Source organism: Nerophis lumbriciformis, linkage group LG30, assembly GCF_033978685.3.
Source record: "Nerophis lumbriciformis linkage group LG30, RoL_Nlum_v2.1, whole genome shotgun sequence".
Taxonomy (NCBI): domain Eukaryota; kingdom Metazoa; phylum Chordata; class Actinopteri; order Syngnathiformes; family Syngnathidae; genus Nerophis; species Nerophis lumbriciformis.
In genome coordinates, this window is record NC_084577.2 from 10,513,282 (window position 1) to 10,536,984 (window position 23,703).

The 23,703-nt window shown below is 41.8% G+C and overlaps 2 long non-coding RNA genes across 2 annotated transcripts; both read left to right on the top strand.

Moving 5' to 3' along the window:
• Window positions 1-7,844: 7,844 nt before the first annotated feature.
• Window positions 7,845-13,262, top strand: LOC133572666 (uncharacterized). The gene is made up of 3 exons (XR_009810565.1): window positions 7,845-7,929; window positions 8,005-8,235; window positions 12,980-13,262. It is a non-coding gene; the product is annotated as an uncharacterized lncRNA (long non-coding RNA).
• Window positions 13,263-13,267: 5 nt separating this feature from the next.
• LOC140676728 (uncharacterized) lies at window positions 13,268-14,996 on the top strand. The gene is made up of 4 exons (XR_012048632.1): window positions 13,268-13,345; window positions 14,466-14,554; window positions 14,690-14,792; window positions 14,889-14,996. It is a non-coding gene; the product is annotated as an uncharacterized lncRNA (long non-coding RNA).
• Window positions 14,997-23,703: the final 8,707 nt, after the last annotated feature.

Here is a 23,703-nt window from a genome sequence, read left to right on the forward strand (position 1 = left end):
AGGTTACTTGCCAGGCGAAATCTTTCGAATCTCCGGATCCATTTGTCCCACTCTTGTGGATTTGAAAAGTCAAAGGACTCCGGTGGCTGGATGTTGAACGTAGCGCACGGTCCCACGGCAACCACCGGCACGTTGGGTGGCCGTGCAGGCGCTGCAGCGGCTCCGTCCCCCTCGCTCATGTTGTCCTTACTTCTTTATCCACTGACGCGTACAAACTATATTTTCACTTGGCTCACACTCCACATTAACTACAGGACTTCTGACACCATGTCGAGTTACTGAATTACATACGTGAGTCCAGCTGTACTTTATAATGTGGATACTTTTATTAGCTCAATCACAACAGGTGTCTCGCTCTCTAGGTCACTCCCACACTGTCTCCCGCTCCGTCGCACCTCGTGACGTCATAGCCTGTCGACTCTGTAGTTCTCCCATAATACAATCACACCACAGGTGCACGCAGTGCAACTCTGTCTGCCTTGAGAGACCGGGAGTCCGGATGTCGACCACAGCGTTCTAAACCCAGCTGTTCGTGACGCCAATTTTATGTAGTAGAAAGTCCAAATCTTAAACAGGAACAAAAGAGAATTTATCACAAGAGTTTTATTTACTCATAATCAAATGGTACAAGGTTGCCATGCAAACAGACAGTGTCTCCGGAGACGTTGGATGATGTGCCCTGTCGTAGGAAAAAAAGGAAAGAGCCTTCTGACTTGGTCTAACTTTGTTATTTATCTGTTCCCTGGTGGTTGTGTGTCCTTCCAATAGGGGACACTGTTTTTGGATCCGCTTACTCTTCGCCATAACAAACAATCAAGATATCTTGTACAATTCAGGGTGACGCGCCCTGTCGTCCTCCTTAATGCTTTTCAAACTTGTTCTCTTCGGACTTTGACAAACAACAAAATATGGTACAAAGGGCAGAAATTCCACTCTAGGAACCAAAATGGCAAATATTGACTTTATCAAATACTTTTTGGTCCCATTTATCATATAATAATATAATGTTTTTATGAAAGTAAATTACTCCCTTCTTTTTCTTGTTATTTTAATGTGCAACCTGTATTACCATTGATTAGAGCATATGAATTTAAGTTAAATTAAAAAAAAAAAAGAAATGTCAATGATGATATTACTTGCACAGTCGTTTAGCACCGAAATCAAGCACCGATAGTTGCTTCTTTTACTATAATTTTCGTTGGCACTAGAGTAATTAGGGAACTGGGTTTCAGTGCACGTCCATAATTTTGAGCCCTTAATGCTCAATCGACTTGTTTTTCTCATTGGCATCATGAGGCCTATATTCCTAACAGTGACGTACAGTCACTAGAGGCAGATGAGGCGGGGCCTCACCTGCCATCATGGAAAGAAAAAAAATGTAAAAAGAAAAATAAATTTTTAATTGTTATACGTATCCAGTGATTATACTATAAAGTTATTTTCCATTTAACTTCACCAGTTTTAGATTATTTTTATTCAAAATCGCTGAATTTTCACATTTGCCGTTCAAATACTGAGAAGAGACGGTGCGGTGAACAGCAGCCAGTTGAGGCACGTCACTCAGTGCCGCAACATGGATTGCGCAATGACTCGGCTAACTGCTGGCCTGCTGTGCAGTGAGACTGTATTGCTATATGAACTATATTATACATTTCCATAGTTTAGTTAGCTGAGGTATATAATGTACAGTGTATTTTGTCAACAACTGTATGTGTGTAACGTATTTCTTGTGCTGAGCGATCATAAAACGGCTGCAAAAGACGCACTGGCTGAGGCTCGCCTCCTGCACCCCCGCCGTAGAATTGTTAGATCAACTAAAGCCCACACTTAAACTTTCCATGTGCAAGATTGAATCTATTTAAAAAAATTATTTCATAAGAAGCCAAAAAGTGCAAAAACAATAATGTTGGTGTTGGAGGAGTTGTGAATGACTGCAGGGACACAACATAAGATACACCTGCAGACTGCAGGTGTACCTAATTCACAACTCCACCAACACGAACATTATTGTTTTTGCAATTTTTGGCTTCTTATTAAATAACTTTTGGAACCTATTTTCATGGGCTTTCCTCTTTGTGATGTTAAGTTCCTGTTATGCGCTGTTATACAGTATATGCCTTGAGTTCTTATTTTGAAGGCGCTAAGAGCGGAAGTGATGTCACGTTGCGGAGGTTTTTGAAAGAAGGTAAATAAAGTGGTCCTCGTGTAAACTGGAGCCTCCGTGTTTGTTATTTTGTAGTTTCATACAGTATAGGCGACATTTATAAACCCTCGGTTACACTTTTTAAAATAGATTCAATCTTGCACGCGGAAAGTTTAAGTGAGGGCTTTAGTTGTGGACTTAATTTCTAAGTAAAGGTAAGACCATAATAACGTTTTTTTTATTAAATGTGCTTTTTTGTGTGCTACAGTTTGTATGTGTAAAGTTAAAGTTAAGTTAAAGTACCAATGATTGTCACACACACACTAGGTGTAATGAAATTTGTCCTCTGCATTTGACCCATCCCCTTGATCACCCCCTGGGAGGTGAGGGGAGCAGTGGGCAGCAGCGGCGCCGCGCCTGGGAATAATTTTTCGTGATTTAACCCCCAATTCCAACCCTTGATGCTGAGTGCCAAGCAGGGAAGAATGCTGGTATGAGCTTTTAAACATAACCCGTTAACTGCTGCCAATCAAATGGTGAATAAGATACTCTTTAGGGTTCATATGTTTGTAAATCTGACTGTGATGAAGTCAGTGCCTCACCAGCCATCAACCTCACCGCACGTCACTGAAGGAGAATGAGTTTAGACCTTTGTTAGATTGGAATCTGGGTTTAACGTGGTTTGTGGAACTTCCCCTGGTGTTGTGCTTATGGCGGTCATTTACATTAAGGAAGTAGTTTGACATGTACTTCGGTATCAGGGAGGTGTAGCGGATTTTATAGACTAGGCTCAGTGCAAGTTGTTTTACTCTGTCCTCCACCCTGAGTCAGCCCACTTTGGAGAAGTGGGTTGGAGTGAGGTGTGATCTGGGGTGGAGGTCTAGAAGTAACCTGACTAGCTTGTTCTGGGATGTTTGGAGTCTAGATTTGAGGGTTTTGGAGGTGCTAGGGTACCAGGAGGTGCAAGCGTAATCGAAAAAGGGTTGAACGAGAGTTCCCGCTAGAATCTTCAGGGTGCTTTTGTTGACCATAGTGGAGATTCTGTAGAGAAATCTTGTTGGTTGGTTGACCTTTCTGATTGCCTTGGTTGCCATTTTATCACAGGAAAGATTAGCCTCTAGAATGGAACCTAGGTAGGTGACCTCATCTTTCCTGGTGATAACAATGTCACCCACTTTTATAGTGAAGTCACTGACTTTCTTGAGATTGATTTGGGACCCAAATAGGATGGATTTCGTTTTACCTAAGTGTATGAATAGTTTATTGTCAGCGAGCCAGGTGCAAATACTAAGGAGTTCAGCACTGAAGATTTTTTCCACCTGTAACTTGTCCTTGCCGGATACCAGCAGGGCCGAGTCATCCGCAAACAGGAACAATTCACAGTCGCATGCTGATGACATGTCATTTACGTATGTTAGGCACAGTAAAAGTCCTAATATACTGCCTTGGGGGACTCCACAGCTTACTGAGAGGGGGGGGGGACAAGGACACAGTGCCGTTCACCTCTACCACCTGTTTCCTCCCCTCCAAGTATGATTGCATCCAGCTCGATGAGGTTTTGTCAAATCTGATTGCTCTAAGCTTATCCAACAGTATAGCGTGGTTTACGGTGTCAAAGGCCTTCTGAAGGTCCAGCATGACCATGCCGCAGTATTTGCCCGCGTCCACCTCATATTTGATGTGGTCGGTCAGATAGAGAAGCATCAAAGGCGTGGGCTGGGGGGTGGGGTATGTGTGTGTGGCGTATATTTTTTGTGGATGCATGTGTGTGTGTAAGCCTGAAGCGTGTCTTTGTTTCGTGACCTTGGTGTTCTTGCAGCCGCCAGTCAGTCCAAAGTCAACAACAACAGGTGTGTGTTCAGAAACAGGTAAAGAGTTTGTTGTGTCTTCACTGCACTGTCCTTTGGGAAAGTCTCAGGAAAACAATCCAAGTTAGAATGATTTGTTTGCGAGCGAAAATCTAATTTGCTTTTCACTGTTAATTGTCTATTACTGGTCCTCAAATTCATCCTGCAGGGCAGACGGGCCAATGTTATCCAAATCACAAGTGTCCACAGTTCTGCCCGCATCCTCCAATTATTTGTGGCAGCCTTGGGGTACTTTGAAGACTGCCAGCAACTTCCAATTTGTCGACAAACCAGAGCAAAGCTTACTCTGATCAGCAAAAGTCCTGTTGTCATAATTTCGAATAGGTGGATATCTTCACGTCCTCAACTGAAGGGTCGCCAGGCACGCGGCACTCCTTGTTATCCCAAGAGTACGTTGTGTGTCCATCAACAACCGCTCTCTCAAGAAGGGCAGGGTCCCCCAAACCCGATATCTTGTCAATTTTGTTGAGAGACTGGTTAATTAGTTCCATTGTTTAGATTTGGAGAGCAGAGCAAAAAGAGGCAACAAGAAAGTTAAGACAAAACAAGCAGGATAAATAGGGAGAGGGAAGGTGAGCGTCCGCCCTCGATAAGTGCCAGTGAGGGCGGACCAGAGGTCATTGTGATAGTCCATATCACCCATCCCTACTGGCCAGGTTGGCCTGTGGGCCTTGAATTTGACATCTGTAGTCTAAATGCCTTAAATTACCATTACAGTATTAACAGGAAAGTATCAATATTGCTTTACAACCATTTCAATTTCTTCAGAATTTGCTGTGTAATTCTAATACAGAAACAAGTTGTTAGACAGAAAATATTGTAATTGCAAACATTCTGAATCAAAGAGGTTGTGCACAGACAACATATTTTTGGGTGGACATCCAGCCCCTGTTTTTCTGGCAAGAAAGTTTCTTTCCACCAAAACCCCCCTCTGTCTTCAGGTCAACCCTGTCTAACCCTTGCTATCATCTGTGCGAAGTTCCCTGTTTGCAAGTTGCTTGCTAGCTGTTCCATGCAACAACACTGTGCTTGGCCATCTCATGATTACTAAAGATGGCTGAAGCTTTCCTACACTTCCACTTTCAACCATTTATATGTATTCAGCGTTTGTTTTGTAACACAGAGCCAAAACGTTGTGAGAGAAAAGATCTTGCAAGTGCAAAATATTTTTTGCTTGGGCGCTTCGCACACTTGCATCCCAGTAACCTCCTGGGGGCTAAGCCCCCCTGTTCTTCAAACCTGGTGACACCCATGGTTTTCCTTTTGCAACCACTCGGTCAGTGGGAGTCAAGGCACCTGAAGGGAAACACTAAAAAAGGATCTGCAGCCTTCACAGTGCGCATTTATGGGCTGCTGATTTTATCACGGTGCAAGAAGTGGGGGGGCTGTAGACTATCCCAGCTGTACTTCACAAGTCAGCACTTAATTTTAGGGTGGATTAATATATATTCAAGCATTCATTTTGACAGCCCTACTAACTAGTTAACTTTCCTAATGTCTCCCAAGCGTGAGGCAGACTGTGTGCCAAAGAAAAGGGTAATAATATTAATAATAACAAAAAATGGATTTGATTTACATAGCGCTTGAGGGAAGTGAAAATGAATAAAAAGCTCAAAAAAAAGGAGAACTCTCCACCATTATTAGTTGCTTTGTGGGCTACATCACTCGACCTTTGCCATCATTATGAATAAAGATTATATCCTTAAGCATGTTAAAAATCTGCTTCTATGGAGAAAAGAAGAGTAGTAACTCAACAGCATAGAGGTCTCATTATTGAGATGAAAAGGTAACTATCGCTTTGGGTAATAGACCAGAATTAAGTCTATATCCCAGTTAACCTTATGGTGATATAGTAGAAGGCTAAACGCTATTTGTTTTCCTGTCACTTTTACCTCCTCCTCCCAAATAAAAATGATTTACCTATTTTTGTAAAACACTTATATTTAGTTCTCTGTGGAGATCCATTATGCCCAAAAGTTTTGCACGTGAACAAATTAACTTTAAAACTGAAAAATAAACTTTTTGATGTTGAATTTTGAAAAATACATCAATGCAGTGTCTCTTAACCTTTGGGCCGATGTTCTATTAATTTTGGGCACCCATTGATTTCGCTACTGAGCATATGCACGCATGTGCACAAACGCAAGTATTTCAACTATTTAAATGCCCATCGAAAACAGCAGCTCCCTTTTTGTACACTCCTCATGTAGACATTGTTACTTACTTTAATTTTAATCACAGTTTAAACAGAAATATTAATGTCTTGCAACGCAAATATTTCAGCTATTTTCCTTAAACAAAATACCCATCGAAAACAGCAGCACCCTCATGTACACACTGTGACGACCGGGTCGCATGGTGATGCGGGGTTTGTTCTCCCAGGATGCAGATGGACTTCGGACACAGCGTGCAGGTAGGAAAGTATTTATTTAAGAAATAGATCAGACGGTAACAAACAAAAACGTGCTCAAAGCAGGGAAGGCAAAAACCAAAGGGGCTAGCATGGAAGCTCGCAACAAACAGAGCCTAGCGTGGAAGCTAGTATACAGGTAGCAGGAATCAAAAGTCGTTGCGTGTAGCAAATTAGGAAGCCAGACTGACTGACCAGGAAAAGGCAGTATCAAATAGTGCTACTGGTTAGTGCTCGGGGAACAGGTGAGCTTCCCAAACACCAATCAGAGACAGGTGGAAACAATAAGCACCCATGGAAACAGAAAACAACCCCAGGAGTGCACAAAAACGGGAACTGAGGGAGTCCAAAAACCAAACTGAACATGATCCCGGCAGCGGATCATTACACACTCCTTGTGTAGACATATTAGTTTTGTGTGCAAAAATGTAAATAGTTCAACTATTTTCCTTAAACAAAATACCCATCGAAAACAACAGCACTCCTCTTGTTGTATTGCATTTATTGTATATTCTACATGTACATTTTAGTTGTAATCTCCGTTTAAACAGGATTATTAAATTTGTAGACAGGAATATTAAATTAGTAGACAATTACAGCGTGAGGTAGTTCACATTGACGCAAACAGTGGTAGCATTCAGTTTTGTTTTAGGAATATTAATTTCAATTCAAACAAAGGTTGCGTTTGCACAGCCGAACTACGACGAATCGTGCTCGACTACCAAACATGAAGTTTTAACGTGGAAGTCAAACATTCATGCAATTAGAGGACCAATTATTGAAAAGCTTAAAAAAATAAATGGTGAGTACAGGCAAAGGTAAATTTAAAGATATGTGTTAATGTCTTGGTAAAATGTCCGTATATGTGCTTTTTGAATGTTGACTGCAGAAGGACAGCTCCTGTATCGTACCAGAAGGGTGATGCAGTCGAAAAGTGAAGCCAGATCACTTTCCAATGAGTTCCATGCATCTGCAATTGGTGGACATATGGGGGTCATCAAAAAGAGAGCAGCAATGTGCTCCAGGTTTTACTTGCTTGGCATGACGCTTGATATGGGTATGTATGTGTTTTATGGCTGTATCTTGGTGTCTTTGACTAGTTTAGCATTATATCTAACGTGTATTTTCTTAAAGGTGTTGTGTTTACTGAGAGAGGTGACGGCTCAGACACCAGGGGGCACAATAATTTATTATATATAATAAATATATATAATAATAAACAATACAACTAAACTATAGAAATAGAGTGTGTGACTAAAATACAAGAGTGTGTGTGGTGTAAGACTATGTGTGTAGATATCTGAAGTGTGTTACCAAGTGTTGATGAGAAAAGGCAGACAAGTCCAAAGAGGGCAAGGCAAAGGGGTCCAAGATCAGCGAGGGGTCCGTGGGGGCAGAGAGAGACGTCAGAGTCCAGGGGCGAGTGAGGAGTCGGGAAACGAAGAAGGCAGTCCAAAACACCAAGGAAACAACGGGAGATCTCGAGGAGGGAAGACTCGGGAAGGCAGGTACACCATGAGAAAATTAAGTTCCCGCGCCGATCCTAGGGTCCACTGGTCTTTTAACCAGCTCGCCCTCATCAGTTTCAGGTGTGATGATTGCCGGTGATTGATTGCAGCTGGTGGCTGCTGCAGGGCGGGGACGCGCGCGGCGCGTCCCTGGATGTGCGCACCCGTGGGCGTGTCCCGAGGTGCGCACAGACGGATAAGCGGCGTTGGCAGGAGCCTGAGCCGTAACAAAAGGTCTTGGAATGCGACAAATGCCAGATAACTGGTACATCTTTGGCTGCTACACAACCCTTACAAAGCATATTGGTATGTACTGCTATTTTAGTTTAAGAAAATAAAATATTTTGTCTCACTCCATGCTACTTTCATGCCATTTGGGCATATGTACTAGTCTTATACTTATTCTGTTGAGCCCAAGGGGAGTTAGTCATGCCAGGGTGGGAGCTTAGCTTTAACCACTTCAGACACAGAGGATACAGAGGAATAGCCGTAAGAGGTGCTGTCATTTAAAGTACAGGGAAATGTTAATGTTTCATTTGCTTTTGGAGGTGTCTGCTGTCTGGGAGTTGGTCGAGATAGACTTAACAGGACTTCTTCCTAAAAATGAGGATGGCCTTCAAAACATCCTCACAGACACAGACTATTTCTCCAAATGGGTTGAGGCATTTCCGTGAAAGACCAAAACTACTCTTGAAGTGGCACAACGGATCTGTTCAATTGTTTATAGGCATTGCTGCCCCAAACGGATTGTGTCTGATCAGGGAAGAGAATGTGTGAATGAAGTATGTGGATATTAAAAATGCATCAAAAAACAAAACAAAAAAAATCCCTATATATATATATATATATATATATATATATATATATATATATATATATATATATATATATATATATATATATATATATATATATATATATAAATACATATACATATATATATATATATATATATATATATATATATATATATATATATATATATATACATATACATATATATATACACAGGTAAAAGCCAGTAAATTAGAATATTTTGAAAAACTTGATTTATTTCAGTAATTGCATTCAAAAGGTGTAACTTGTACATTATATTTATTCATTGCACACAGACTGATGCATTCAAATGTTTATTTCATTTAATTTTGATGATTTGAAGTGGCAACAAATGAAAATCTAAAATTCCGTGTGTCACAAAATTAGAATATTACTTAAGGCTAATACAAAAAAGGGATTTTTAGAAATGTTGGCCAACTGAAAAGTATGAAAATGAAAAATATGAGCATGTACAATACTCAATACTTGGTTGGAGCTCCTTTTGCCTCAATTACTGCGTTAATGCGGCGTGGCATGGAGTCGATGAGTTTCTGGCACTGCTCAGGTGTTATGAGAGCCCAGGTTGCTCTGATAGTGGCCTTCAACTCTTCTGCGTTTTTGGGTCTGGCATTCTGCATCTTCCTTTTCACAATACCCCACAGATTTTCTATGGGGCTAAGGTCAGGGGAGTTGGCGGGCCAATTTAGAACAGAAATACCATGGTCCGTAAACCAGGCACAGGTAGATTTTGCGCTGTGTGCAGGCGCCAAGTCCTGTTGGAACTTGAAATCTCCATCTCCATAGAGCAGGTCAGCAGCAGGAAGCATGAAGTGCTCTAAAACTTGCTAGTAGACGGCTGCGTTGACCCTGGATCTCAGGAAACAGAGTGGACCGACACCAGCAGATGACATGGCACCCCAAACCATCACTGATGGTGGAAACTTTACACTAGACTTCAGGCAACGTGGATCCTGTGCCTCTCCTGTCTTCCTCCAGACTCTGGGACCTCGATTTCCAAAGGAAATGCAAAATTTGCATGGTTGGGTGATGGTTTGGGGTGCTCTGCTGGTGTCGGTCCACTCTGTTTCCTGAGATCCAGGGTCAACGCAGCCGTCTACCAGCAAGTTTTAGAGCACTTCATGCTTCCTGCTGCTGACCTGCTCTATGGAGATGGAGATTTCAAGTTCCAACAGGACTTGGCGCCTGCACACAGCGCAAAATCTACCCTTGCCTGGTTTACGGACCATGGTATTTCTGTTCTAAATTGGCCCGCCAACTCCCCTGACCTTAGCCCCATAGAAAATCTGTGGGGTATTGTGAAAAGGAAGATGCAGAATGCCAGACCCAAAAACGCAGAAGAGTTGAAGGCCACTATCAGAGCAACCTGGGCTCTCATAACACCTGAGCAGTGCCAGAAACTCATCGACTCCATGCCACGCCGCATTAACGCAGTAATTGAGGCAAAAGGAGCTCCAACCAAGTATTGAGTATTGTACATGCTCATATTTTTCATTTTCATACTTTTCAGTTGGCCAACATTTCTAAAAATCCCTTTTTTGTATTGGCCTTAAGTAATATTCTAATTTTGTGACACACGGAATTTTAGATTTTTATTTGTTGCCACTTCAAATCATCAAAATTAAATGAAATAAACAGTTGAATGCATCAGTCTGTGTGCAATGAATAAATACAATGTACAAGTTACACCTTTTGAATGCAATTACTGAAATAAATCAAGTTTTTCAAAATATTCTAATTTACTGGCTTTTACCTGTATGTATATATATATATATATATATATATATATATATATATATATATATATATATATACATATATATATATATATATATATATATATATATATATATATATATATATATCTCAGTGACGTGCGGTGAGGTTCATGACTGGTGAGGCACTGACTTCATCACAGTCAGATTTACAAACATATGAACCCTAAAGAGTATCTTATTCACCATTTGATTGGCAGCAGTTAACGGGTTATGTATAAAAGCTCATACCAGCATTCTTCCCTGCTTGGCACTCAGCATCAAGGGTTGGAATTGGGGGTTAAATCAACAACAATTATTCCCGGGTGCGGCGCCGCTGCTGCCCACTGCTCCCCTCACATCCCAGGGGGTGAGCAAGGGGATGGGTCAAATGCAGATGACAAATTTCACCACACCAGTGTGTGTGTGACAATCATTGGTACTTTAACTTAACTTTAACTTTACACATACAAACTGTAGCACACAAAAAAGCACATTTAATTTAAAAAAAACGTTATTATGGTCTTACCTTGACTTGTAAGTGCGGGAACACTGGTGTTCGTGTTGGAGGAGTTGTGAATGAATGAAATATGAAATCCGTGCTGCAGTCTGCAGGTGTACCTAATGTTGTGTCCCTGCAGTCGTTCACGGCTCCTCCGGCGCGAGCAATGTTGTTTTTGCACTTTTTGGCTTCTTGTTAAGTGACTTTTTTGGGGTGGATTCGGTCTTGCACGTGGAGGGTTTGGGTGTGGGCTTTGGTTGGTGTGGCGCTCCGGTCGGGGATGCAGTCTGCGCGGAGGTGCATTAACCGGAACCAGGAGGCGGGGTTACGCGAGCCTCACACAGTGCGTCTTCGCAGCAGTTTTATGATTGCTCAGCACAAGAAATACGTTACACACATACAGTTGTTGACAAAATACACTGTACATTATATACATCAGCTAACTAAACTATGGAAATGTATAGTATAATTCATATAGCAATACGGTCTCACTGCACAGCAGGCCAGCAGTTAGCCGAGTCCGCAATCCACGGTGAGGCACAATTGAGTGACGTGCCTCAACTGGCTGCTGCTCACCGCACCGTCTCTTCTCAGTATTTGAACGGCAAATGTGAAAATTCAGCGATTTTGAATAAAATTAATCTAAAACTGGTGAAGTTAAATGGAAAATAACTTTATAGTATAATCACTGGATACATATAACAATTGAATTTTTTTTTTTTCTTTTTACATTTTTTTTCTTTCCACTAGAGGCCTCACCTGCCTCTAGTGACTGCACGTCACTGAATATATATAAAAAAAAATATATATATATATATATATATATATATATATATATATATATATATATATATATATATATATATATTCAGTGACGTGCAGTCACTAGAGGCAGGTGAGGCCTCTAGTGGAAAGAACGTCACTGAATATATATATATATATATATATATATATATATATATATATATATATATATATATATATATATATATATATATATATATATATATATATATATTCAGCAACCCTTGATGCTGAGTGCCAAGCAGGGAAGAATGCTGGTATGAGCTTTTAAACATAACCCGTTAACTGCTGCCAATCAAATGGTGAATAAGATACTCTTTAGGGTTCATATGTTTGTAAATCTGACTGTGATGAAGTCAGTGCCTCACCAGCCATGAACCTCACCGCACGTCACTGATATATATATATACATATATATATACTTACAAAACTGGTGAATGACAAGCAAAACAACTGGGATATGTTCTTGGATGCAACATTATTTTCATTACGATCGAAGGTCCACACAACAACTTAACACTCCCTATTGTTATCGATGTATGGGAGGGAGACAGTATTCCCCTCAGAACTTCCCATTGAAGAATTTTATTGAAGAATTTTATTTAAGAATTTTATTTAAGAATTTTATTTAAGATTAAAGACATTGTTGGAGTCATATATAAATAAATTACAAATGATGCGTTTTTGTTGGTTTTGGGTGGTGACGCAATCAATGCAGGCTGTCGCCTTGATAATCAAGCTGACAGGTGCGCGGGATGCACACAAGAGACGCCAGCAGAAATTGTTTTTAACCGCTTGGTACCGCTCACTACTGAACCTTAATTTTGAATGAAAAGAAAGTAGAAAGCGTTTTAGTGACACTGTTTTGGTTTTGTTTATTGATTTAGGTTTGAGCCAACAGTTTGATGCATGCATCGGCTTTGAGTTTGTTTGTTTGTTTACTTTGACATAGCATACACACATATTTCATTAGTTGCTCATTCAAACACTCACGCACTACAACCTGACCATCTTCAAGCAAAACAATAACAAGTAAGCGTTGACAATTCCGTCAACAAATTTGTTTGAAAGCCGAGCCAACAGACATGATGTGAAATTACTTTTTTTACATGCAATGTTATCGGCTAATACAACAAATGTTTTTTCTGTACTTCAGCTTTCCACGATATTGCTTCCTGGAGAGAGTACCAAAGGCCATTACTTGGGGAAGAAAAAGACCCTTATGGAGAAGACAAAATTAACAACCAAAGAAAACATCTCCATATCACAAGAAAAACAGATGCAGGTCTATGAAAAGAGAGTTCTGAAGTACAAAGGTATTGTATACAGTGCTGGACTGGATTTTGACAGATTTTACTGGGCCGTGTGTTATTCAGTCAATAACTGGCAAGCAGGGTACACTGTCTGATTTAAAAGGGCAACCTGAACAAAATAAATACAGTATGAGTCTCCAGTCTTCAGTGAGGAATTGTGTCAGATCCAAGAGAGGCCAACAGTTATTCAGTTTGCACCCATGGGAGAGGTATTAACAATAATTTTAGCTTACTTACACCTGCCTTTCACTGGAATACTTTTGTGACCAACACGGTGCCTGGCTTTAATATTGTCTTTGTAGCATCCATACGAATGAGGCTTCTGGCCTTGTTTAAAAAAATAATTTCCTCCTTTGAATAGATTGATATGGCTGTCTTTACTTTGTATATTTTACATGATTGTTGACTATCTTTATTCCTAACGAATATCCTCAAGAAACAAGTATCGTCACCCCAAACTGACAGCACTGAAGACGAAGGTTGGACATTTAAAACAAAGTTATGACCTGTTGGTCATCCGATTTGCCTTCACCAGTTTGTGTACGATGGCAGTTTGGGCTGTTCCGTTACAAAGTTCTGACCTGTTGGTCGTTGGGCTTACATTGCCTAAAGCTCGAATACATTTACTGATTAACATTAATGTTGTGCTTTTAGTTCAAAAGTTATGGGCTGCAGAGGATCGAGGAAAAGTGGTGGCTCTTGTCGGTCCATATAAACTGTACGACACATCTTTCCGTACACTGGAAGAGACAACGTGGCTGGTTGATGATATAAGCGGTTACAATTAAATCTATTGTCAAAGAATAATAGGTTTTCCCTTGTTAATGATTGTTTTTTTTGTTTTTGCAGTAAAGGTAATTGATGCATACATTTCCATTCTCCTGAAACATCAGGCTAGTGCTGGATATAAAAGGATATGTTGAAGGCATACCTTTAATCCTCCTCTGGAGTACAGTTACTGTTTAAAAGAGAACAAATGCGTTATAACCCATTTGTTCTCTTTTAAACAGAAGCCCGTTCATCATTTAGTGCTGTGGCCACTGGACGCCTGTTTTCGGAACAATATCAACCTTTTAAAAACATTATGTTTATTAGCTAGCAATATTGCCAACAATCAGTAGCCTGAATTAAAAATAACTTGGCATTTGTTTTTCAGTGAACATTTCCAGTGGAAGGTTCACTCGATCTTAGTGGTCAGTGCCTCGTATATTTTCTTTAGAGGAATTGTTGGCATGTATTAATTGGGCATTTCTGCCGACCTGATGCAACCAGTTAAACTTTATAAAGTAAATGTGATGGAATAACATGAATTGAGTAAAAAATGTACAGGTTGTCAACATTTCAGAGAGGACACTATACTACATTGATCAATTTGGAAAAGCAGAGGACCACAAGCGGAAGATCCTACGAAATTGGAGGTAACAGCTTGTGAAAGTTTCACTGTAAAAACTAAGGTCAAATGTTAAAATGCCGTTTACAGATTTTCAAGCTTTGTCTTTTTTGTGGGACGAGAATATCTCATATCTTGCCAATACGTCTTGAACAATAATTAGGAACTTCTTGAAGATAAAAGGCCAAGGAGACAAGTGGACTGCAAAAACTGCTTCCCACCAGAATGAGCAGGACTGCAGTACCTGCTGGATTTTGGTGTTGAAGGTAAAGATTTCAATTAGGAATGTTTATAGAAAACTGTTTCATCCTCCCTTGTCAGCCAATCATATGTAACTAATTGCATCTAATTTATTTTTGCAGTTTGCCGAAGAGTTTCTGCACCACCATGGTGTCTTAAGCACCAAAACCGATGCAGCAGCTGTTTTGGAGACTCGGTTGGGAGTAGCAAGTTCCCTGTTACAGGCTGATATGTAATATATAGTCCCTGAACCCGCTGCTGAATAACTAAATCTAATCTGGATATAGGGCCATTTGTTTCCTCTGCACAATAGGCATAAAAAACTAATTTATTGTGGTTATTTTTAGCACTATTTTACATTCCAGGAAACAAACGGTATGAAGCTTAATCAACCTAAAATGCATGGATGGTTAGGATTAACCCTCACCCTGTACGGTGGCATAATTACTTCCAACAATAATTGCTTTGACAAGCTCTTTTACGAATAATAAAAACTTATGTTGCCAAAATACTAGAGTTGTACGGTATACCGGTACCAGTATAATACGCTGTACGGGACGGCGTGGCGCAGTGGAAGAGTGGCCGTGCGCGACCCGAGGGTCCCTGGTTCAATCCCCACCTAGTACCAACCTCGTCATGTCCGTTGTGTCCTGAGCAAGACACTTCACCCTTGCTCCTGATGGGTGCTGGTTAGCGCCTTGCATGGCAGCTCCCTCCATCAGTGTGTGAATGTGTGTGTGAATGGGTAAATGTGGAAGTAGTGTCAAAGCGCTTTGAGTACCTTGAAGGTAGAAAAGCGCTATACAAGTACAACCCATTTATTCATTTATCATTATTTACTAATTAATCAAAAACGATACTGTGGTCCCTTTGAAAAATACCGGTTCTCTTTCCTTTTTTTTAATGGGAAGACGGCGCGCCGTCGTCACGTCGTGACATTGCTGGTTTTATGAGAAGGAGAGCATGTTGGCCAGCGCACAATCACGGAGTACTTACAAGCACACACAGTATGTAGACAGAAAAGGGAGAATGGACGCATTTTGGCTTAATAAATAACAATAAAGGTGAAGCTATCACATTGAAACGCCGCTCTACAAGAGGTGCTTTAAATCATGGTTAGCTCGCGAGCGGCTAACGTCCGTCCACAGTCGGCAATGTTTTAGCTACTTCTAAATCACTAATAATCGCCTCCATTGTAATAAAGTTCAAACGAAAGGTATAACCCAATGAAGAACTTTACTGAGTGATTTGAGCAGGGTACAAGCCGTGGTAGGAATGTACTACAACATGACAAACACTTTTACGACTAACTGATACATAGTAACGAGCAACGCATCTCCTTTACGGCAGCCGTCGCAACATTCTTAAAGCAACAGCAGCACACACATATATATACACAATATATATGACATCTCCCCTTTTTAACTTTTGTTTTTCTTTCCTTGTAAACAAAACAAAATCACGCTGTATATTAGAGATGTCCGATAATGGCTTTTTTGCTGATATCCGATATTCCGATATTGTCCAACTCTTAATTACCGATTCCGATATCAACCGATACCGATATATACGGTCGTGGAATTAACACATTATTATCCCTAATTTTGTTGTGATGTCGCACTGGATTCTTTAAACAATGTAAGAATGCTTTCCAAAATAAGAGAACAACTTCAACTCAAGTTATGGACAAAAATGGCAAAATGGCACTGCCATATTTATTATAGAAGTCACAAAGTGCATTATCTTTTTTAACATGCCTCAAAACAGCAGCTTGGAATTTGGGACATGCTCTCCCTGAGATAATCCTGATACCCACTACAACTATGGGAAATACTATACTTTGACTTTCAAAAAGTGCATTATTTAAAAAAAATGTTTAAACATGCCTCAAAACAACAGCTACAAAAACAATGAAGGCACACAGTTTCAGTCCAGAGTATACTAGAGTAATAAAGTAAACAATAACATAGTCCTCCTTTAGTGCTAGACTGCCTGGTATACTGTATAACAGGAAATTATAAACTGGGCTCAATCTGCCTTGCTCTAACGTATTCGTATGAGTAACAAAAATGTGCAAATAAAAACAAGAAAGGCACAAAAATAAAAAACTGCTTCAGTCTAAACGAGTAGATAACACAGCAATCCTTTAAAGTGCATGGGGAAAAAAGGCACAAAACATAAATAAAACAGCTTCACTCAGTCCAGACTATTAGTCTATTTGTGCAACAGATGAAGCTCAAAAAGTGCACTAATTATTTTTCTCCTTGTCATCACGTGTGAGAGGTATATTTTTTTGAATGAAAACAAGCATCTCAGAATTGTCACAATATATGCGATTTCTCTTCTTGTCGATGATATGGGCGGCAGCACTAAACAGACATTCGCTGTCGACACTGGTGCAAGGTGTGGTGAGGTACTTGCGTGCAACACGGGCAACAGCAGGGAAGCGGTCCTAGGTGAGCCTCCAGTACTCCAAAGGGCCATCCTTTCTTGAGGATAGCTTCCCCCAGGTATCCATACACCTAAAGAAAAGGGGGGAAATAAAGAAAACACACATATATATATATATATATATATATATATATATATATATATATATATATATATATATATATATATATTTAATTTTGTCTTCAAAGCACTGGCAGACATGTTTGTGTTTATTTCATTTATTTTATGTACATTTTCATTTGAAGCACTAAGCAAATCAAATGTGTTAATAAAGTTGATTGTTTACTCACCTCTGATGCTGTCTCGCCTGCAGCTGCTTGTTCAGTGACATCATTCTGCTCGAGGATTTCTTGGTAAATGTCCTGCAGTGTCAAGATTGCAGTTCTGGCTTTTTAAGGGGGGCAGTCCTCCTGGTCCAACTCCTCCTGGCCCATGTCATCTGTACTGGCACCAGCAGCCTCTCCTTAGGCACCAGCAGCCTCTCCTTGCTGATCCTCACTCTCATGGCTGGCCATTTCATCCGCCACTTTCAGAAGCATACTGCGTGCTGACCCTTCTTATCCATGTCAAAATAGCGATCATGGTTGTGATGACATAAAGAGGCTCACTATAGACACTTTTGAAGCGATCACGAACGGCTTCCAGTAGTACATGTTTGACTCTTTTCACACCTTTATCGGAGTCATCCTACTTGGCAAGCAGCCGCGTCAGAGATACTACAGCAGGGACAACATCTGCAGCCAGGGCCGGCCCGTGGCATAGGCCGTATAGGCAAATGCTAAGGGCGCCGTCCATCAGGGGGCGCCACGCCAGTGCCACAAATGTTGGAGGAAAAAAAAAAAAAAGTTGGTACTATTAATTCTAAATACAAAAAATAATCCCACGTTAATTAAAATGCAAAGTAAAGCCTATATAATAGAAATATTATTTGTTACAACATTACGCCCCCCCCCCTCTCCCTTACCGTATCATGACTCTTTTTGGACGTCAGCACATAAAAAAATCAACACAAGATGTCAAAACGGCCAAAACTGTCAGGTGCCCAGGGAAGAAAAAAGAGAAAAGAAGAGGAGGAGAAACGAGAAAAAGACAAGAGGTAGCAGGTAGGTAACGTTAGCCTACATGAAATTATTTGTCTGTTACAGAATGTGATAGTAACCTGGCTTTTTAGCATTAAGCTAATGTTACATGATTCGGCAATTGCTAATCAATAAATAGCTAGTTCTGTTTTAACGTCGGGTTAATATTGTGGAGGGGGCTAAATTGTTATGGAAAATAATAATGTAACGTTAGGTAATTACAGTACTCCCACCTTACATTCCTCAGGGACATTTGTATTAGATCTTTTAAGCAGGTGTTTTTTGTTTACATTGTTATTGCCTTCTGGTTAGCTAATGTTTGCCCTGCAGGTAATAGTCACTTTTCCGCCCCTTTATATATTAGGTATAGTTGTAAGCCTAGTTGTTAAAGTGCACATCATTAATGTAAATTAAGCAATATGTATGTAAAAAATATTGTATTTCATATATTCATTTTTTATTTTTTGCATTCATTTATTTATTCTTTTTTTTTTTTATCTTGTTAACTATTCTGATTGTTAATTTGCTTTCTTTAAGTAAAAAAAAGGTCAAAGACAAAGCTATTCGGTTTCTTGTGCGTATATACACTTCACTGCCGATGTGGGGGGGCGCCACCTAAAATCTTGCCTAGGGCGCCAGATTGGTTAGGGCCGGGCCTGTCTGCAGCAGTGGCCTGTGCACAGCTGATGTCTCTGGTTATTTGTTCAACAGGTCCCAGTAGGGCAGTGGTTCTCAAACTTTTTTTGTCATCCCCCACTTTGGACAAGGAGGAGTTTTCAAGCCCCACCTGCCCGCATCGCCCCAACAGAGCGCTAATGCCAAGCTTTAACATTTTCAAATTTATTGAATATCAAGTTGTATACATTCAAACTCAATAACATAAAATAACATCAAGTTCAATAATAAATTAAATAAAAGTGCCACTTTGCAATCTCTGCAAAAAAAAAAGGAGGAGCTATGCATTTGGCAAGACAGGGCAAGTGACAACACTTTGCCCCAGGAGAGCCACCTTGCTTCACTGTGAAACAGCACGGCTGTATGATCAGCTCCCATTTCCTCACACAGTGCAGAGAACAGTCGCACTTTCAGTGGTCGTGTTTTGATCAAATTTACCGCGCTCACAACATCTGTTAAAACCTCATTGAGTTCGGGGCTGAGCTGCCTTGACGCGAGTGCTTCCCGGTGAATGACACAGTGTGTGCCCGTCACATTTTTGTTTCTCTGCAGGCGCTGGCTCTGCCTCGACGACCGTTGAGGTGCGAGTCACAAATGTATATATTTGTGTAATTGTGGTCCACACATTAGCCTGCTACCCATCCGCGCGAAAGTTTGTTCCGCTTAGCCCCGCCCCCATTAGTTACTGTTGCTATGTCTGTCAAACTTTCGCTCCTACCGAGAAATTTAAAGCCTACAGTAAAAATAAGTACCGGTAATTTCCATTTATTTATATAGCGGATTTCATAGACAGAATCACAAAGTGATTTACAGTGTGTATAGAAAATGAAAGCATAATAAAAAAGAAAATCTAAGAATATAATAATTAAAAAAAAAATTTAAAGTGAAATTTCCTCCCGTTCCTCGCGCCCCACCTGTCATGTCTCTATTCCCCACCAGTGGGGCGCGCCCCACACTTTGAGAAACGCTGCAGTAGGGTGATCATCTTCTCCATAATTCCCCTGCTGTCAACATTGCAGGGAGGTCGTAATCAGCAGCATATGCACTTAATGCCCTCTTCTGCTCCACCAGGCTCTGCATCATGTAAAAGGTGGAATTCCACCTGGAGGACACATCTTGCTGGAGCTTTTTGGCTTTCATATAGAGTTCCTTTTGTATGTCCTCCAAACAACTGCAAGCTAGTGAGTGGTGAGTGCTTGAAGTGGCCTACCAGTCGCCTCCCCACAGCCAGAGCTTCTGAAATGCTGCGTTGAGACAGGGCACCTCCGTTCACTGCAAGCTGCAAAGTGTGCGCCATTCAGGGCAGACGAGCCACACCAAACTCTACCATAGCTTTTGCCATATTGCGTGCATTGTCCCTGACCACAACGTGGGCTTTCGCCTTGGGGATTTTCCATTTCTCAAATATCCCTTCAAATACAGATGAGATTGCATCATATGTATGAGAGCCACGGCACTCTTGAGAATGAAGCACAGCCTTCTTCATCACAAAATCCTCATCTAGCCATTGCGTAGTCAAGCTCAATATGCTAACCTGGCTAACACTTGAAGACCAGATATCTGTGGTGAAGCTAAGGGATACAGCATTAGAAATGAACTTCTCGATGTGATTGGAAACAATGCCGTACAATTAGGGATGATGTTCGAAACCGGTTCTCCCGATTGTTGGATAAGAAAAGAACTGATTCCATGGATTCGAATCCCTTTTTGAGAACCGGTTCCCTTTATCAAAGCCACTATACCGTATTTTCGCGACCATAGGGCGCACCATATTAAAAAGCGCCGTGTCAGTTACGGGTGCTATTTCTGTATTTAACGCATAAATAAGGCGCAGCGTATTTTTGGGCACAGGCATGGTTAAACATACGCTAGTTTAAAACATACTCTAGCTTATAACATACGCTAGCATGCATGGACGCTGTTTTAAAAAGGCAGCAGGAGCAAAGCTGAGTTCGGTTGTACTTTATTGAAGTATTTATCAATGTACTCACACACAATACGTCAAGATGGCGGCGCCCTGACGGGCTGCGGCTTGCAGACGCTCATGGGAGAAATAGAACAATTTGGCAAAAATACTGTACAATTATTTAAATTTCATGGCTGGCTTACAGCGTGGACACTCCCTGGTCACATACGACAGCCAGACAATTCTGGATGTGGATAGATTGGGCCGTTTTGGACTGAAAGATGCGTGTACGTTGGACCTCCTCGCTAGCATGGGAATACTTCGCCGGCTACATCCAGCGACCTTGGACGCAGCGGAGTCAAGTACCAGCGGGGACCGTCAACGGAAGACACGTAAGCGGTGTGATCGGAAGCAGAAGCGGGGATGCCGAGCGGGGCTAACAACAAAGCTAAAGGCTAATCCCCCAGAACGCCGCTTTCGTCCATCCTGCTTTCAAATGTCCGCTCCCTGGAGAACAAACTGGACTACCTGAAGCTGGATTTAAATGCAAGACGCGAGATGAGAGACTGCTGAGCCATATTTCTAACAGAAACGTGGCTGAAACCAACCATTCCGGACGAGGCAGTTAGCATCGAGGGGCTAACTATGTTTCCGTCGGACAGAAGCAAATCTCTCACTGGTAAATCCCGTGGTGGTGGTGTTTGCATATACATCAACAATAACTGGTGCAATAATGGGAAGATAGTATCACGTTACTGCTCTCCTGATGTTGAACTATTAACTATAAAATGCAGGCCATTTTATTTACCCAGGGAATTCAGTGCTGTGATCTTCACAGCAGTGTATATTCCCCCCAGATCTAACACCAAAGAAGCTTTGAATGCTTTGTACTGCTTCATCAATGAACTGCAAACTACACATCCAGAGGGAGTTTTCATCATGGCAGGGGATTTTAATCAAGCTAACATGAAAACAGTTTTCCCTCATTTCCATCAATATGTGAATTTTGCAGCCAGGGGTGGAAGCAAGCTGGACTTGGTTTTTAGTAATATTAAACAGGCGTATAAAGCTGCACCACGCCCCCACCTTGGCTCCTCAGACCATCTATCTGTGATGCTAATTCCTGCATACAAGCCCCTGCTGATCAGGAAGCAAGCTACAGTGAAGCAGGTGAGGACCTGGCCAGAGGGAGCAATGTCAGCACTACAAGACTGCTTCGAAACCACAGACTGGGACATGTTCAAAGCAGCCGCCACCGAAAATCACCACACATGTGTGGAGGAGTATGCAGAGTCTGTGTCCCCATACATTCAGAAGTGCATGGAGGATATCCGTGTGATCAAGAACATCCCCACACGGGCCAACGAGAAATCCTGGATGAACAGTGAGGTACGTGCAATGCTGAAGGCTCGGAACAAGGCTTTCAAGTCTGGCGACATGGTGGCATTGAAATCTGCCAGAGCTAACCCGAACCGTGCCATTAAGGTTGCAAAGCGTGCTCACAGTCAGAAAGTGCAGGACTTCTTCGAGAACCATACAAACACTAGACGAATGTGGCAGGGCATACAGGTCATCACGGACTATAAAGCTGCCGCCTGTCCCTGTGACAACAGTATCAGCTTCCTAGATGACCTTAACAACTACTTTGCATGGTTTGCGGCACTTAACACCACTCCGGCGAGAAAATCCATCCCTCGCCCCGATGAGCAGCCGCTCAACCTGGATATAGCGGATGTCCGGAAAACCCTGAGGAGAGTGAACCCCCGGAAAGCACCGGGACCTGATGACATTCCGGGCAAGGTGCTTAAGGGATGTGCAGACCAGCTGGCTGGGGTTCTCACAGACATCTTCAACATCTCGCTGACCTAGGCTGTGGTACCATCATGTTTTAAGACGACCACAATCATTCCAGTGCCAAAACAACCCACAATCTCCTCCCTCTGTGATTACCGCCCCGTTGCACTCACCCCCATCATAATGAAGTGCTTTGAGAGGCTGGTAAAGGAATATATTGTCTCCAGACTTCCCTCCACATTTGACCCATACCAGTTTGCTTATCGCCCTAACCGCTCCACAGAGGACGCCATTTCCTCTGCACTCCACCTGAGCTTAGAACATCTGGAAGGAAAGGACACACACGTGCAAATGTTGTTCCTGGACTTCAGCTCAACATTCAACACCATCATCCCGCAGCACTTGGTGAGCAAACTGGTCCCCCTTGGATTCAGTACCCCCCTTTGCAACTGGCTGCTTGACTTCCTCACAGATAGACCCCAATCTGTGAGAGTGGGCAACAACACCTCCAGTGCCATCTCCCTGAGCAACGGCTTCCCCCAGGGCTGCGTCCTGAGTCCACTGCTGTTCACGTTGATGACTCATGACTGCTGCGCTAGGTCCACTAATAACCACATTGTGAAGTATGCAGACGACACGACAGTAGTGGGCCTCATCCGTGACAAAAACGACATGGACGCCAGGGAGGAGGTGAAACATCTGGTTGACTGGTGCAGAACCAACAACCTGGTCCTGAATGTCAACAAGACCAAGGAGATCATCGTTGACTTCAGGAAGCACCAGTCCAGCCACGCTCCACTCAACGGCACGGCGGTGGAGATAGTAAGCAGCACCAAGTTCCTGGGGTGCAGATAACTGACAATATAACCTGGTCCCTACACACCGGAGCTCTTGTAAAAAGAGCTCAGCAGCGCATGCACTTTTTGCGTCGGATGAAAAGAGCACAGCTCCCTCCCCCCATTCTCACCACATTCTACAGAGGCACTATAGAGAGCCTGCTGACCAACAGCATCTCTGTCTGGACTGGAGCCT